This window comes from Pongo abelii, chromosome 22, assembly GCF_028885655.2.
Source record: "Pongo abelii isolate AG06213 chromosome 22, NHGRI_mPonAbe1-v2.0_pri, whole genome shotgun sequence".
NCBI lineage: Eukaryota > Metazoa > Chordata > Mammalia > Primates > Hominidae > Pongo > Pongo abelii.
Genome location: NC_072007.2, coordinates 33,792,005 through 33,809,700, shown reverse-complemented (window position 1 = coordinate 33,809,700; position 17,696 = coordinate 33,792,005). Strand labels below are relative to the sequence as shown.

At 37.6% G+C, this 17,696-nt stretch overlaps 1 long non-coding RNA gene across 1 annotated transcript in view; it reads right to left on the bottom strand.

Moving 5' to 3' along the window:
* LOC129052384 (uncharacterized) overlaps positions 1–11,866 on the bottom strand; it is a 42,500-nt gene extending 30,634 nt beyond the window's left edge. Inside the window, exon 1 of the long non-coding RNA XR_010138815.1 lies at positions 11,743–11,866. This is a non-coding gene — a long non-coding RNA (uncharacterized LOC129052384). The remainder of the gene's footprint in view (positions 1–11,742) is intronic.
* Positions 11,867–17,696: the final 5,830 nt, after the last annotated feature.

The following is a 17,696-nucleotide window of genomic DNA, read 5'->3' as shown; positions in this document are numbered from 1 at the left end:
AAACAAGCAAGTAGTTACAATAATTATATAGGACTCGGCCGGGCACAGTGGCTCACACCTGTAATCCCAGTACTTTAGGAACCCGAGGTGGGCAGAACATGAGGTCAGCAGTTCAAGAACCAGCCTGGTCAACATGGTGAAACCCCATCTCTACTAAAAATACAAAAATTAACCAGGCGTGGTGATGGGTGCCTGCAATCCCAGCTACTAGGGGGGCTGAGGCAGGAGGATGACTTGAACCTGGGAGAAGGAGGTTGTAGTGAGAGAGATTGTGCCACTGCACTCTAGCCTGGGCAACAATGTGAGACTCTGTCTCAAAAAAAAAAAGAAAAAGAAAAGAAAATTACCTTTTTTTAAATGCATCTAGGAGCTATGTTTTCAATTGGATTAAGGAAGACGATTCCATAAATTTTAAGGATATAATGCTTTTTTAATTTTTGGCCAAGAACAGGCATCTTTTCTGTCAGATGAGCTGACTGTGGTACACTCCAAGGCAGTTTCTGACCACATCACAATCTCTTGGCCAAACATACATTATGATGGCTTTTATTCAGATTTGCCTGATAAATTAGAAATGTGTAGGTTATCAGATTGTAGAGTCTAGACTTCCATGGAGTAAGTGAAGTCGTAATCTATGACATTATCCTTAGCTTTATTTGACCACATTGGTTAGATTAGATGAATCAAAGTTTCCTTCTAGTACTGACATTGTATGTGGACAATCAAAATTTATAATTCAAATAATTAAAATATACGAGCAACAGCTATCTATTACTTTCATTCATCTACCTTTTCTTCAGAATATAACTACAGGGTATACATGCAAAAACTAACAAAATGAGTGTTAATGCACACTTCAAAGAGTAAATTTGGCTATAACATGCAAAGACCTCTTCAATTCAATATTTAGCAGTAGGGCTTGCTATAAAATTTCTAAGCAAATAGGCTGAGTGTTTAAGAAAAATTAATATTATTGTTTTAATGTTCATACTGTCTGAAAGATACATAGAAAGTCAATTTAGGCAATTCTCCTGAGACAAATGTTTATTGTATTATTGTCATAGATCTTTATAATTATAGTTGCATGGGATCCTTACTACCATTTGGTCATGTTAACTGGTCATTACAGTGTTATGAAAACTTGAAATGGCTAAAACAATTGTGGTGACACAAAAGGAAATCGATATACACAGAACTGCATTTTGCTCAGTAGAAAAAGTCTTTTAATACTTCATTTTGCACAGTGCACAAATCTAGCAGGGAAGGAAAAAAGAAACTTGAATTATTTAAGCTAATTTTTCTAACAGAAAAAGAATAAGCACACACACAAAAAAATAACTCCACTGCAGGACCTCCATCTGTCTGAATGGTAAACAGTCACCACCTGGCTTCTGTATAAGATCATTGCTCCCACAGTAAATGTCACAATTAGCATTTCAAAACCCCCTTTCAGCTGTCTCATTCTATATCCTCAAAATAATAAATCATCTGCTATTATGGTCAAAATAAATCCACTGGCTATGTGATAATGATTAAAGAAAATATGCCAGGAAATAATCATGGTGGATTGGTTGCTCTCTACTGCATTGTTTCCATATGACACAAAAAGATAATTCCAGGGTATGCTAAAATAGAGAATTAGCAATGTTTACATTATATTCACATCTAAGACATGTTGATATCAATTATGCTGCTGCAACAGCAGCTCAATCTGTACAGCTGCTACTGCACTATTATTTTAAGTGCAAGATTGCCACATCTTCAGATTTAATTCCAGTTTTCCATATTACTAATATGTTCTGATTCATCTTAATGATTCATTTAAGATTCATTTTTTTGTTTTCTAAATATAAAGTGGACTAAAAAATCCTTTCTGTTTCCACTTCACAAGATAGTTTTGGAGAGTCAATGAAATTGTAGGTGGTAAGACTGGGAAACTATTTAGGCATATCTACTAAAGCTGATGGAACTTGATGCTGTGTGCTATAGCTGTTGTGTTTTTTTTTTTGTTTTGTTTTGGTTCTTTTTCCAGGATTCCTTGCAGGATCCCATGTTTCATTTTGTTGTTGGCTTCAGTTTGACAAGATCTCAGTCTGTCTTTGTTGTTGATGACCTTGAGAATTTTGAGGAATATTGTTAGGTATATTATGGCATGCTGCTTTACTGGAATTTTTTGGATGTTTTTCTTTGATTTGACTGAAGTTATAGGTTTGGAAGAGAAGTTCATGAAGTGCCATGATTATTACATTGTACTGAGGGAACATACCACCAACATAATTTATGATTGCTGACCTAGAGTTGATCACATGACTGAAGTGGTGATAGTCAAGTTTCTCCACCATAACATTAGTCTTTTTTTTTTTTTTTTTTTTTGCCCCTTTGCTTTCCATATTGAACTCTTTGGATTGAAGTCACAATGCACAGCGGACTCTTAAGAAGGCAGAAGTCGGCTGAGCGCGGTGGCTCACGCCTGTAATCCCAGCACTTTGGGAGGCTGAGGCAGGCGGACCATCCTGGCTAACACGGCGAAACCTCATCTCTACTAAAAATACAAAAAAAAATTAGCCAGGTGTAGTCCCAGCTACTCGGGAGGCTGAGGCAGGAGAATGGTGTGAACCCGGAAGGCGGAGCTTGCAGTGAGCCGAGATCGCGCCACTGCACTCCAGCCTGGGAGACAGAGCCAGACTCTGTCACAAAAAAAAAAAAAAAAAAAAGAAGGGAGAAGTTATACTCCCTTCCTTGATGGCAGAGTATCTACATAGATTATTAGGTATTCCACTGTGCAGGAGATTTATCTCTTTGATCTCTTCTTCCCTATTAATTTACAAAATAATTTATTTATATCAGTATAAATGCATGTTTATTTTACACCTCAGGTTATCATCCAAAAGCACTTTTCAAATATTGTTGCTCAAATTGTTTCAGCTTTGCCTGTTGGCTTCTTGTGCAACCCCCTAACCTCAGTTTTGTGAAATGGGTTTATTTTTGTTTCTTATTTTTAGCTTTTTCTTACTTTAAGGCACTACAGGGTGATTCAGGCTTATAAATTTCCTGCTTTCATCCTAGTTTCAGCCATCTCCCCAGGAAACACTGTTCCTTTTTGTGGATTATGATATCAACAACTATGATCTGGGCAGTAGGTATGTTTCATACTACTGGGGTGTCATTTATTTTAGCCACTCTCAGAGGACAAAAAAATGAAACATATGTGCATATACTAATCTAGGTATGCACCTATTAATATATCAATAAATGTTTCTAATATGGAATCAACTGTATCTATATTAAGCTAAACATGAGTTCTTACTAATGTCTCCAACTCTAACCCATTATTCAGGGATCATCCTAGACTCCTCCTATTGTTTTGCTGTAAAAGCCTACTCCAAATGTGAACCATCATCTGCCGTTCACTAGCTTAATCATTCAATTCCTATATACATGTATAGCAGCTTCGGAATTGTTAACTGCACCCCTGGGTGGTGTGGGGGGGTATATTTGCAGTTAATTTTGTCTTTAGTCTTACAGACTGCACTTATTTTTAGAGTTACTTAGGTCAGTACCTTTCCTCCATCACCAATTTATTCTGTGAGATTAATTTAGACATTTGTAATACGGCTGGATTTTCCCCAGTCTGCCTTCCTTCTTTAGATCTCTCCATGTCTTAAATGATATTTTTAAATTTGCATACCTTAAGATTCACTGTGTTGTAAAATTCTATAGATTTTGACAAATGCATAATCTCTGCATTAACCTTTACAGTATCTTACACAATAGTTTCAGCATTCTATAAAATTACCCAATTAAAAAAGAACTTTTAGGTTCAGGGGTATGTGAGTACTCAATGTTTTAAGTACTCCACCCTTAACATACAACACTCCTCCAATTCTTGGCAATCAGTCATCCTTTTACTGTCTCTATAGTTTTGCCCCTTCCAGAATGTCATATAATTGGAATTGCACATTATGTGACCTTTTCAGACTGGCATCATATATTATCAATATGCATTTATGGTTTCATTGTGTCTTTTCATAATATGATAGTGCACTTCTTTTTGTTGCTGAAAATGTTTCTTTGTATATAGTCTGTTTATCCATTCACTATGCAGGATATCTTGGTCGGTTCCAGTTTTGGGTAATTATAATTAAAGTTATTGTAAATACTTACATAAAATTATTTGTGTGATCATAAGTTTTCAAGTCAACTGGGTAAATACCCAGGAGCACCATCTATGAAATATCTGATAAGGCTATGTTTAATTTTGTAAGCAACTTCCACACTGTCTTAAAGAGTGGCTGTATTAGTCTTCATTCCAACCAACAATGGATGTGGTTTCTTTTTTTTTCCTGCTTTTTTTTCTTGAGACGGAGTCTGGCTCTGTCGCCCAGGCTGGAGTGCAGTGTCCCGATCTCGTCTCGCTGCAAGCTCCGCCTCCTGGGTTCACTCCATTCTCCTGCCTTAGCCTCCAGAGTAGCTGGGACCACAGGCGCCCGCCACCACGCCTGGCTAATTTTTTGTATTTTTTTTAGTAGGGACGGGTTTTCACTGTGTTAGCCAGGATGGTCTCGATCTCCTGACCTCGTGATCTGCCCACCTTGGCCTCCCAAAATGCTGGGATTACAGATGTGAGCCACCGCGCCCGGCCCAATGGATGTTGTTTCTATCGCTCCACATCCTCATCAGCATTTGGTATTGTGAGTTTTTTTTTTATTGTTGTTGTTGTTTTATTTTATCCTTTATATTAGATGTGTAGAGCTATCTCACTGTTCTAATTTGCAATTTCTTATTGACAAATAATGTTGAGCATCTTGTCTTGGGTTTATTTGACATTTGTGTATCTTATTTGGTGAGGTGTCTTTTCATATCTTTTGCCCATTTTAATTTTTTTCATATTGCTGAATATTGAGTTTTTGTAAGTTTTAGATGCAAGCCCTTTATCAGATATGTGCTCTGCAAATAGTTTCTTCAAGTTTGTGGCATGTCTTTTATTTCTCTTAACATTGTCACACAGAAGAAATTTGAAATTTTAATAATGTCCAGTTTGTCCTTTTTTTTCTATCATCAGTTGTACTTTTGGGTCTAAAGCCACATCACCAATGCAAGATCACATAGGTTTCCTCCCATATTATATGTTAGAAGATACTTAATTTTGGATTATACTTGCTCCCAGACGATAGTTGAGCATAAAAGTGTTACTAAATCTCGATCATTCCTACTCAACAGCTAATTATGCTAATAGACTGTCCTTTCTCTAGACTCCATTTTCAGAGCTGCACTACCATTGGAATCTTTTTCTATGAATCTCCATTTTTACCTCCCTCCTTTCACATGTTGTCCTTTTTAAGACTTTCTCTCCTGTCTAAAGGCTCTCCCTAACTCCCTGCTACCTCTCTCCTTTCTCCTTCCTCGATGTTTCCCCCTGTTGCAATTCCAATCCATCATGGTGCCGGCTAAGGACCCAAACCACTTCAACATGAGAATGGAACAAAACAGCTTAGTTGCTATTCTATGGTTTGTATTTGAGTCACTCTGATAAAGTTTATCATGGAAGAAGATATGTACTACTGTATTAGTTCTATTTTCTTAGATTTTCCTCAAGATTCTAAGGGACCATAAGCTATACCTTTTTTTTTTTTTTTTTTTTTTTTTTCCAGGAAGACTCTTACTCTGTCACCCAGCCTGGAGTGCTGGAGTGCAGTGGCAGGATCTCGGCTCACTGCAACTTCCGCCTCCCAGGCTCAAGTGATTCTCCTGCCTCAGCCTCCCGAGTAGCTGAGACCACAGGTGCATGCTACCATACCCAGCTATTTTTTTTTTTTTAATTTCTAGTAGAGACAGGGTTTCGCCATGTTGTCCAGGCTGGTCTTGAACTCCTGGCCTCAAGTCATCCATCTGCCTCAGCTTCCCAAGTGCTGGGATTATAGGCATAAGCTACCTTGCCTGACCTCATAAGCTACACTTTTTAAACCAACTAACAAGAAGAAAAAAGACAAATTTACAAATTTTTTCACTAGAATTTTCAGAATGCATTATCTGGATGTGTAATGTTTAAATCATATTTAAATGACAAGAATTGTGCCACAATTGTCATTTTTCTTCCTTAGTCATTGTGAAATCCCAGAGAAAAATGTTATGCCTTTAGATTTCCTTATCCCCTGGTACGTATTAGGGAATAAATATCATTTGTTTGAATAAATAAAGTATATAGATTATCCTGGGATAATGCTGTATAAATATAAGAATATTAAGTTAGATGGACAGATACTTTTTGCCTTGAGGGCATTTTCCCCCAGGTTTCTCTTCTTTGATTTTAAGATAAATGGTATATAAGAAAAGACTATGATGTAGCAATGCTGATTCAATTAAAAACAATATATACCCTGTATTCACAGAATAAAGGACTAAAATATCAACCTCAGTAGATAAAGGAAAAGAGTTTGACTAAAGCAAGCACCCTTTGGAATAAGGGTTTACTATCCAGAATATAAAGAACTCATTACTCAACAATTAAAAGATGAAAAAATAGAGTTAAAAAACGGCTAAAAGAATTTGAATAAATATTACCAGAAAGAAGATATACACATGGACAAATATTTACTTAAAAAGATGTCAATTTCATTCATTTTTCAGGAAAATGCAAACCAAAACTATTAGATTACTGTTTTATACCCACGAAAGTAGCTAAAATATATTTTAGGAAAAGACAATAATAAGTGTTGAAAATGTGGAGATACTGGAACTTCAGACATCATTTGGTGGAATTTTACAATGTTACACTCACTTTGAAAAATAGTTTGGAAGTTTCCCTAAAAGGTAAACCATATGACTCAGCAATTCTGCTCCTTGGAATAAACCTAAGAGAAATAAAAATATGTCCACACTTTAACTTGTACATGATACTCATAACAGCCAAAAAATTGAAACAATCCAAATGTCCATCAGCTGATGAATAGATAAACAAAATGTGGTATATGTATCAAATGGCATATTATTCCTCAATGAAAAATGTTCCCTGCTAGAACATAGATTGATCTTGAAAACATTAACCTAAGTGAAGTAAATTTTTACAAAAGGCCACATATTGTAGGATTCTATTCATTTGGATTGGCCATAATAGATAAATTCACAGGGACTGGGAGTAGATTGGTGCTTGTCAGGGATTGGAGGGAGGAGAGGATGGGAGGAGGAAACTGCTAATGGATTTCTTTCTGGAGTGGTGAAAATAATCTAAAATTAGATTGTGATGATGGCTACACAACTGTGAGTATACTATAACACTCTTGAATTGCATACTTTAAAATGGTAAATTTTATAATATGTAAAAGGATTTAAATAGACACTTCTTCCAAGAAGATTGTACAAGTGGCCAATAAGCACGTGAAAAGATGCTCACAACTATTAATTTTTAGTATGTCCCAGGTAGGAAACTGGATAAGGGGCCCCCTCACCAGTTCCCCTTCCTAGAAACACTTCTCCAAATTCAATCTCATTTTTAACCTCATCTTGTAAGGCCTTAGAAAAAGAACAATAATAACCACAAATCATACTAATTTATAGTACTATCTTATAACTTATTGCAAATTGATTGCTGCTAATAGAAGGTCATTCACGGTTGTTTGTATTAGCAAAATCTTAACAACTATACTTGAGACAGATGTGTGGGAAAGACGACGTTATAATCTAAAGTACTCTATTTAGCTGAATTTAGAATACCATTTACTTTAGATATCATTGAATGTCTACATTTAAGACAGTTTATTTTGAAATGTTTTTCTAGGAAGGAGATTTCAAATTTTTACAGTATAAGATGGTCTCAAGCTATAAAATAATTTAAAACTTTTTAGGCAAAGTTAGCTGGTACATACAGATGCCATTTAAAAAAAATCAGGTAACTAGCTCTTTAAAAATTAGTTCACACAATTAAAATAATACTGTCTTTGCAATTTTGAAAAGAATTTGAAGGCGATGACCTATGGTTAACATTACATATGTCTGTAGGTTGTCAAACTATTCAAATGAAGAGTAAAAATTTCAATCCATTTTCTAGCCATTCTGTCTACTGTGACAGCCCAACATCTCTAGACAAGCTTAGTGGAAGAAAGCCTCATGTTCCCAATGCACATTATTTACACTCCTGAAAGCGTTCCAGGAAACATGCTATGATTCTAATAGAGCCCTCCTTAGAAGTTGCAGGGTGGGGCCGAATAATGCTGTCCTCTTGAATACTGGACTTCACCCCTCTCACCCTGCACACTCATGGGCCCATGTAGATGTTGTCCCTGGATTTGGGCAGGTCCTGGGCTGCTTCATCTTCAGATGTTGCTCCCAGTGACCTCCCACTTGCTCTGAGTAACTGTACATGAACTTCAGAGTGAGGAGGACCAGCCATAGATTAAGTCAAACTATGGTCTTAAATCCTTGCTTCTCAAGTGCCCAGCATTTTCACCTGCACCTTCCTCCCATGTGCACTTGGAAGAAGTTGAAAACACTCTGAGGCCCTTTTCTGTCTGACCCCTTGGGGGTCTTTCTTTTCTGATATGTAGCACCAGGGGAACACCCAGGGAGAAAATATAAATAAGAGCTCTCCTCGTTGGCTCCCCTCCCTAAAATCTGTCCACCAAGGACGAGTTCATTTCTGACCTCTTGCCTATGGAGAGTGATGGGCTAGTCTCCTTCACACCCAAGAGCTGCTGCCAGCAACACCCTCCATGTGGGTCACCTGCGCTCTCTAGCCAGGCAGTTGACCACGCGGGCTCTACCTGAGCTCTCTGCCCTGATGCTGCCACTCCTGTCACCCCTGCTGCTGGCCAACATGTAGCTGTGCTGTCCCCTCAGACCTACACATGCTCCCTCTGTGGGAAATAGCATGAGCCCCAACAATGTGTTGGCCACTCAGACTGGCTGAGGAGGGAAGCTGGTCCAGCAGTTCTCAGCAGCATCTGCAATTCATAGACACTCTTTTTCAGGCTTCTCACACTCACACCACCCTCAGCAGTCCCCTTCTAGGTGGTGATAGAGGACACATTTGTGTTATTAATTTTCATTCTTCTTATAGTATGGAGAGATCCAAAACCCTCTCTCCCTTGGAGTCTCCATGTCACCATAAATTCTGGTGGGGTGGGTGCACTAAAATCCTCATATAATGGCATCTCAGCACTTCCACAGGATAAAGACATCTCGTACCTTCCAAAATACCCCATCTCACTCTTCTACCTCCATTTCTTTAAGGAAGATAGATGTTGCTAATACTCTATTCCTAGTTGGGCTTTACAAACTGTATTTTCTCACATCCTTCCTCTCGACTCTAGGAATCGTGTGTGCTCGTGTCTGTGTGTGTGGGCATGTGTGTGCAAATCCTACCAAGTATATATCTTAAACATTCTGTGTAACTCAAGGTCTGTAGTACTTATCCTTTCTTCTCTCTCCCAACCTTTCTTCTTCCTTTTCTTTCTCTTTTCTCTTTTCTGCTCTTGACTTGTCCCCTTTTTCTCTCTCTGACTCTGTCTCCCTCTCTCCCTCTACATATAATGTATATATATATATATATATATACTCTCCACATGTGGTATTTTATATATATATATACACCCTCCACATATATGTTGTGTGTGTATATATATATACATACAACATATGTAATATGGTGATGCATAATGTGATATATATGTAAACATCCAGAGTAGTATATTTCTTTTCCATTAACAATACAAAAATATATTGAGATAAATTGAACAATACAAAAATATATTGAGACAAATTGATATTGATGAAGAATAAAAACATAAGTTTAGAACAAAACCTCTCAGAATAAACAATGGAAATAATGTAGACATTTACTTTATATGAAGACAGAGACATTTTCACTTACCTACTACCACGGAATACATTTTAACAACAATGAAGGCATAAGTTTAGAACGAAACCTCTCAGAATCAACAATGGAAATAATGTAGACATTTACTTTATATGAAGACAGAGACATTTTCACTTACCTACTACCAAGGAATACATTTTAACAACAATGAAGGCAGAGCCACGTTTTATAGAAAAGGGGGGAAGAATATTTATTTTAAGAAAGGCAGTTTTAATGAGTATATGGTTGATTGGGAACACATATAAATATATGGGTCTAAAAACAGTGGGTTTAGTACTTTGCATTTCCTTTTTATTCTTCAGCCAAGGTGGGGGATTTCAGTTTTCAGATCAGAACAGTCAGGTATAATAATAACTATATAACTTGTCATTTTTTAAGCTTCAGAAAATGGTAAAACAATATACTGTTCTTTTTTTTTTTTTTTTTTTTTTTTTTTTTGAGACGGAGTCTCGCTCTGTCACCCAGGCTGGAGTGCAGTAGCGCTATCTCGGCTCACTGCAAGCTCCGCCTCCCGGGTTCACGCCATTCTCCTGCCTCAGCCTCCCGAGTAGCTGGGACTACAGGCGCCCGCAGCCACGTCCGGCTAATTTTTTTGTATTTTTAGTAGAGACGGGATTTCACCGTGTTAGCCAGGATAGTCTCGATCTCCTGACCTCGTGATCTGCCTGCCTCGGCCTCCCAAAGTGCTGGGATTACAGGCGTGAGCTACATGCCCGGCCAAAACAATATACTTTTCTCGAAAAGACAGACAGAAGACAGAAAGCCGTCAAAGTTAAAATCATGAACTTCTGGCAGCGTTGCTGTGGTATCAGGTCTCACTCTTCTTGTGAACAGATTGTTCCACCAGACAGCTTTGCCAATTTGGTAGCAAACTGGAGCTTTGCTCCTTTGGAGAAGCAAAATCTATGACAACAACTAGTGTGATAAATAAGTGAAGGTGAGTAATTACAATAGATTTATTACACATAGAAATTGAAAAGAGGGAACTGAAAATATTGATTAAACATGATTTATAAGAAGCAAAGTCTATCACTCTAATGACTTTCTTGAGTATTTTATAATGCAATTATTCATATGTATCAGATGTTCATGTTTTAAAAGTTGTGTTAGCCATGTAAAATTAGTAGGATTTCCTAGAAAAAAAAGACAAAAAAACACTGAATTTTTATATAAATAGAAACAAGCACTTATATTAGCTATATATAGAGTCATGTCATTTTTTTCCGTTTATTTATCTTTATCTTTTATGTGTTATTAGACTTCATTATTGAAAAATGACATGCCCACTGTTCACAGCAGCTGCAATCCATTAGCCTAATGGATTGGAATTATATGTTGCCTTAGAAATTGTCTATTGTGTGGCAAAATCAAACGTAAACCCTACAGAGAAAAGTCTTGACATTATTAAATGTAAGAAATGCAGTGCATTCAGGAAGTTGTTAAAAAAAATTAAAAAAAAAAGGATTTAGGACCTATGACACCAGAAAGTAATATGATGTTTAGGTCAAAATATAAACTACTTGTGTTTTCTCATTATTGTTTAGTAGAAAAATTGCAAACTTTCAGTCACCACTGAACTGTGCTGAATGCAAAATTAGTACTAAATAGATTGATTATCCTCTTTTTCTTTCAAATATTATACATTTGCTGTATGCATATTCATTTTCTTCTTTCCAAAGCAGTACCTTGTGCAATTGCTTTCATTGATCCATTCAAAAACAACTATACCACTACCAGCAAAATATTGAGGGTTCACTCTGTACTCAGCACTGAAAAGGTACATTTCTCATAGATAAGACCAAACCCCACAAATAACTTTCAAAGATATAACGATGTTCACATTTGCATAACTAACTCGGGAATACACTCACCTCTTGTTCATGTTCTCTTATTCTCTCAGTTGCCTTCCTTTCACTTTCATTACATCATGTTATCATTACCGGTTTTTGGAGCTCCCTGGTCAGGGTCAAGTCCACACAGCAGATCCAGGAGTGTAGGCTTTCACATTCTGGAACTCAGTTATGACATAAAGAGGAAAGTGAGGTGGGGAAGATTCAGCTTTCCTTCAGTGGACTCCCAATATTGACGTAGGGAGCGTCTGTTAAGTGAGGAGTGCCACATGTTGACAAGCAAAGTCAGTACAGCAAGAGCACTTTCAGAGGAGGGCATTTGTAGCCATGCTTCCAAGAGGAAAGAAACAGCCATCATTTCCTATGCTGCAGAGGAGATTGCTGAGGCACAGCCGCTCACCTCTTCAAACCTAGAGAGATGCTATAGCTCCAGATGCTCACTTGTAACTGAGCTAATAGTGATATTAACAATCAGACCCATGCTTACCCTTTTAACATTCAACTTGCCTTTATGCATTTTAGTTATTTTTCTATGAATAGCTTCCTTCTCTATAAATAAATCCAAATCATTGTTCTAGACTAAATGTTTGTTTCTCTCTTCAAAATGTGTATGTTGAAGTCCTAACCCTTGATGTGTTGGTATTTGCAGGAGGGTTTTTTGGAGGTTATTAGGCATAGATAAAGCCATGAGGGTAAAGCCGCTGTGATGAAATTAGAGTCCTTCTGAAAAGAGGAAGAGATCAGAGCTCTCAGCTTTCTGTGCCATGTGACAATATAGTGAGAAGACAGTTGTCTACAAATCAGGAAGTGAGCCTTCACCAGGAATCAAACCTTTTGGCATCTTGATCTTGAACTTCCTGGCTTCCAGAACTGAGAAATAAATGTGTGTTGTTTAAGCCACACAGTCTACAGTATTTCGTTATAGCATCCCAAGCTGACTAAGACAGTAATTTATATTTAGAAAGTAAAGCAAATATTAAAAACTTCTTAGGTACTAAAAGGTTAATTATAAGGCTTAATATTAACAATGTCCAACTTCAGAGATAGAAAATGATCAAATTTTGAAATATAAATCCTGAAAAGGGTCAGGAAAACAAGAAAGGAATTCTAATAAATTAGACATAAAGGTCACCAGAAAATTGTGGCCAACGTTGGAACAAGAGTTAACATTTAAAATGGTAATAATCAAAGGGTAAAAATAAAACAGCTGCATATGAAAACTTTCCTATCTAAGTGTCTTAGAAATGGAGCAAACTGTCGAATCATACGCTTCTAGGGTTTAATGTTCTTTCTAGGAGAAAGCTCATCATTTAGATATTTAAAGCATCTCACCAGGTTTTAAGGACACTCTCTGTCACTTTGTCTCTTTTCTCACTTTCTCTCTCTTTCCTTCTCTCTCTCTTTCACTCTCTGTCTCTCTCTCTCACACACAACAAACACAGTTCATTTATTTACTTTTATTTAGTCCAACAACATTTAGTGTTTTCTGATCATCGACTTCTAGTTTAGTTTGGAAGATGAAATATCTACCAATTCATTCAGTGAACAGACAGTTATCCAATGTCATCATTGTGCCAATTGTATATTCAAATACTAGTTAAATAACAAAAATATTTCAAACACTAGAAAAATGGAGGAATTGTAGATATAGCGATCAGATTAGCATTACTGACATTTAAATTTAAAGTATAAGAATGTCATCTAAAGGATTAACAGATTGGAAGAAACAAACAAAAAGGCAGAGTCCAGGTATAAGCCAAGGAAACAAAGACTAATATAAAGATATTGCAAAATTGAGGCAGTTTGGAATCATAAATCTGAATTTTGTCATGCAAGGGAACTATTAGAAGCACAGGCATTGTAAAGAAAAGGCATATCAGTTTGGCCTGCGGAAGACAGGAAAAAATCTCATAATACCAGTATTTATTTTATTTTATTTCTATTCTTTTTCATTTTTTTTTCCTTCTTTATTTTTTTCTTTTGAGACAGAGTCTTGCTCTGTCAACCAGGCTGGGATGCAGCGATGCAATCATGGTTCATTACAGTCTTGACCTCGCAGGCTCAAGTGACCTCCTGCCTCAGCCTCCCAAATAGCTGGAACAACAAGTGTGCACCATCATGCCTAGCTAATTTTTAAATTATTTTTTGTAGATGCCAGGCGTGGTGGCTCACACCTGTAATCCCAGCACTTTGGGAGGCCGAGGCAGGCAGATCACTTGAGGTCATGAGTTTGAGACCAGCCTGGCCAACATGGTGAAACCCTGTCTCTACTAAAAATACAAAAATTAGCGGGGCAAGGTGGCGCGTGTCTGTAATCCTAGCTACTCCAGAGGCTGAGGCAGGAGAATCACTTGAATCTGAGAGGTGGAAGTTGCAGTGAGCCGAGATCACGCCACTGTACTCCAGCCTAGGTGACAGAGCTAGACTCCGTCTCAAAAACAAAACAACAACAACAAAATATGAGAGAGAGAGTTTTGCCTTGTTGCCCAGGCTGATATGGAACTTCTGATACCAGTGTTTCTTAAAAGGGTCTTGGAAGAATCAGTTATAGATAGAGGTAGAAAAAAGGAAATCATTTCAACTAATGTGTTAGGGTGAAAATTAGGTACAAGCTTAAAAGGAATATTGACATGAAGGAACAGGCAAGAGAGTAGGGGAAACATGGGTGTAATGGAAGCAGTTTATTAATTATATATTAACTCACTGAATTTACTCAGAAGAAAGACATTTTCCATTGATTTACACCGAAGAAAAATGCACATCATTCCATACCATTTCAGATACTTAATATAACCTATTTTTCATGAAATCAATTTAAGAAAAGCTCAGTTAGGAAAGCTCTTACTTGGGTGTTTTGAATGAGAAAATTCTGGATTAGAGGACTGAGGAGTGAGCAGCACCTTGAAAAGGACTCCTCTCCTCTCTGTTGTCTTCTTGTCTTATCTTACAGAAGCACTGGGGAATAGAGATAAAGATTGTGTTTTGAATGCAGTGTCCTGAGGATGCAAAGCAAGAGTGAAGCATATTGGAATTTGTCCAAGTTCTATGGTTCTTTGCTGACTTTTTTTTTCCCTAGATGGAGATGCCTAATTTGGATTTGTATTATAACTACTGTGAAACTCTGTTGAACACCTTGGCCAGTTTGTGAGCTAACTTGGAAGGATATCATCCAGCCCAAGTTGAGCCATCCCAGCTGAAATTATGTGAGAAAAAACAAACCTGCCCTCACTTAGATAACCCTAAGAGATATATGCATAGATAAATTAAACGACTGTGGTTTTTGTAATCTGCTATCTTTTACAGTGTTATTTCATATAAACCTGGATGCTTGAAAAATAATTTAGTACTAGAAATTCAGTGCTGCTACGACAAAACATTAAACTTATCGTATAGCCTGGGGAATCGGCAGTTACTGCAAAAACTTGGAGAAAGTGAGAAAAATGTTATTGTAGGCTGAGAAAAAGGATAACTAATGATATGCAGAGACAGAAATCTTAACAAAACTATTGCCTAAACTGTAGTATAAAAAATATTACTGGATCTGACTATGGGTATATCTATGCAAATGAGTTTGAAATTATTTCTATGAATAAACTACATATAATAAACTTTGAAAAGTTTATTTCTGTGAATAAACTATATATAATAAATTATGAAAAGAATGTTCTAAGGACAGAACTGGTCTATTTTTCAGAAGAACTGAGAGAAAAGGTAAATGTACAAAGACTAGTTGAGTTCAAATATAAAATCAATGCTCGGCCAGGCGTGGTGGCTTACGCCTGTAATCCCAGCACTTTGAGAGGCCGAGATGGGCAGATCACGAGGTCAGGAGATTGAGACCATCCTGGCTAACAAGGTGAAACCCCGTCTCTACTAAAAATACAAAAAATTAACCAGGTGTGGTGGCAGGCGCCTGTAGTCCCAGGTACTCGCGGGGGCTGAGGCAGGAGAATGGCGTGAACCCGGGAGGCAGAGCTTGCAGTGAGCCGAGATCACGCCACTGAACTCCAGCCTGGGCAACAGAGCGAGACTCTGTCTCAAAAAAACAATAAAATAAAATAAAATAAAATAAAATCAATGCTCATCCCCAGTCTCTTGCAGCAAGAGATTGTTAAATTAAGAAACAGCATTATGGAAAATATCCAGGTCATTGTCAATAGAATATGGTCTCAGAAGGAAAAAAAAACAAATCAAAGGTATGTCTATGAGACATTTTATTAAGACTTCAGAAAGATGTAAGATTATGCCGTATGTACTGTCTTCGATTAGTATCTAAGAATCTTAAGACATTTTCCCACATCATCCTCATAAGTAATCCAAAGGTATAGAAGGTCTGGAAAACAAAGGGATTGTGATTTTTGCTGATAGATATAACTATAAATAGGAACATATTACTGGGGAGTTTTTAAGTATTGTATATATAGACAGAAAAATCAGTTATCGTACAAGAAGGAAAAGAAGACTGTGGGCTCCCAAACCTCACCGGCTGCAATCACAGATGATTTCTCATACAAATGCAAGAATGACTCAGGCAGAGGGACCTACCCTGCAGTGAATTATTCCTAAGGAACATACTTGGGTCCCAATCAAGGAACCGTCAACGTGACTCTGGCTTGATTTCAAAGTAGCTATGAACCTGTGAATTCTATGTGCCTTCCCTATTTGAATGGAAGTTTTTTTTATCATGGTTACTCTATGCCTGTCATGTTATTGCAAGTTGGGAGTATGACATGACAGGTATTTTTTCTTCGTAGTTCATAGTGCTCCAGACTGTAAGACACAGAATTTGGGGGAGGGTGTCTACATCGACAGAGTCATAATCAAAGAGCCTCATTCTCACCTGAATTTAGTTAGATGATGAGATCCTGGGAATCAAGCAAGTGCACACTGAACAGAGGCTTTATACATGCCTTGGAAAGTTAGAATGAATCTTTCTTTCTTTCTTTCTTTCTTTCTTTCTTTCTTTCTTTCTTTCTCTTTCTTTCTTTCTCTCTCCCTCCCTCCCTCCCTCCCTCCCTTCCCCTCCCTCCCTCCCTCTTTCCCTTCCTTCCTTCCTCCTTTCTTTTCCTTTCTTCCTTCCTTCTTTCCTTCTCTTTTTCTTTCTTTTTTCCTCCCTTTCTCCCTCCCTCCTTCTCTTTCTTTCTCTCTCTCTTTCTTTCTTTTTTCCTCTTTCTTTCTCTCTCTCCCTTCCCTCCCTCCCTCCCTCCCTCCTTCCCTCCCTCCCTCCCTCCCTTCCTTCCTTCCTTCCTTCCTTCCTTCCTTCCTTCCTTCCTTCCTTCTCTCTCTCTCTCTCTGTCTTTCTTTCTTTTATGGTAGCAATGGGATCTGGTTACACTGCCCAGGCTGGTCTGAAACTCCTGGTCTCAAGTGATCCTCTCGCCTCTTCCTCCCACAGTGCTGGGATTATAGACGTGAGCCATCACATCTGATGCAATAATCCATTTTTTTTCTTATGGGAATACTGTACATAATTTGTTACTAGAGAGTGTAATGTGTTTTAAGCTCCGTCTCATACTGTCTGTTGGTTTGCTATGCAGCTATAGTTGATCAGAAGAGGGTGTCAAGTGAGATTAAGAGGGTAATTTTAGAGGTTTGTGGGTAGAGCAAGAAGTATAAGATTGTCACCTAGAAGACATGGACTATAAGGTATAGTGGAATTGCCAGTCAGCACTAAAGGCCAGACTGTAAGTAATAATTTTGCATCATGATTGGTTATTACACTGTGATTCATAATTTAGCAATTGTCCCATTATTTTTCATTGAATTTCTTTTTTTTCCCCCATAACTTTCACTCTTAGAAATACAGCTGAAGAGCAGGATTTCATTATAAGTTTTCAGAGCTTCAGGTTACCACATAGATCACAGCCTGGCTTATGACTTAGTCTCAGCTTCCTGAATCAAATGGAGAAGACAAGAAGTACAGAGCTGCTGAGTGGTATAAAACCTGAAAGGCACAAAGAGAGAAGGCTTTCATT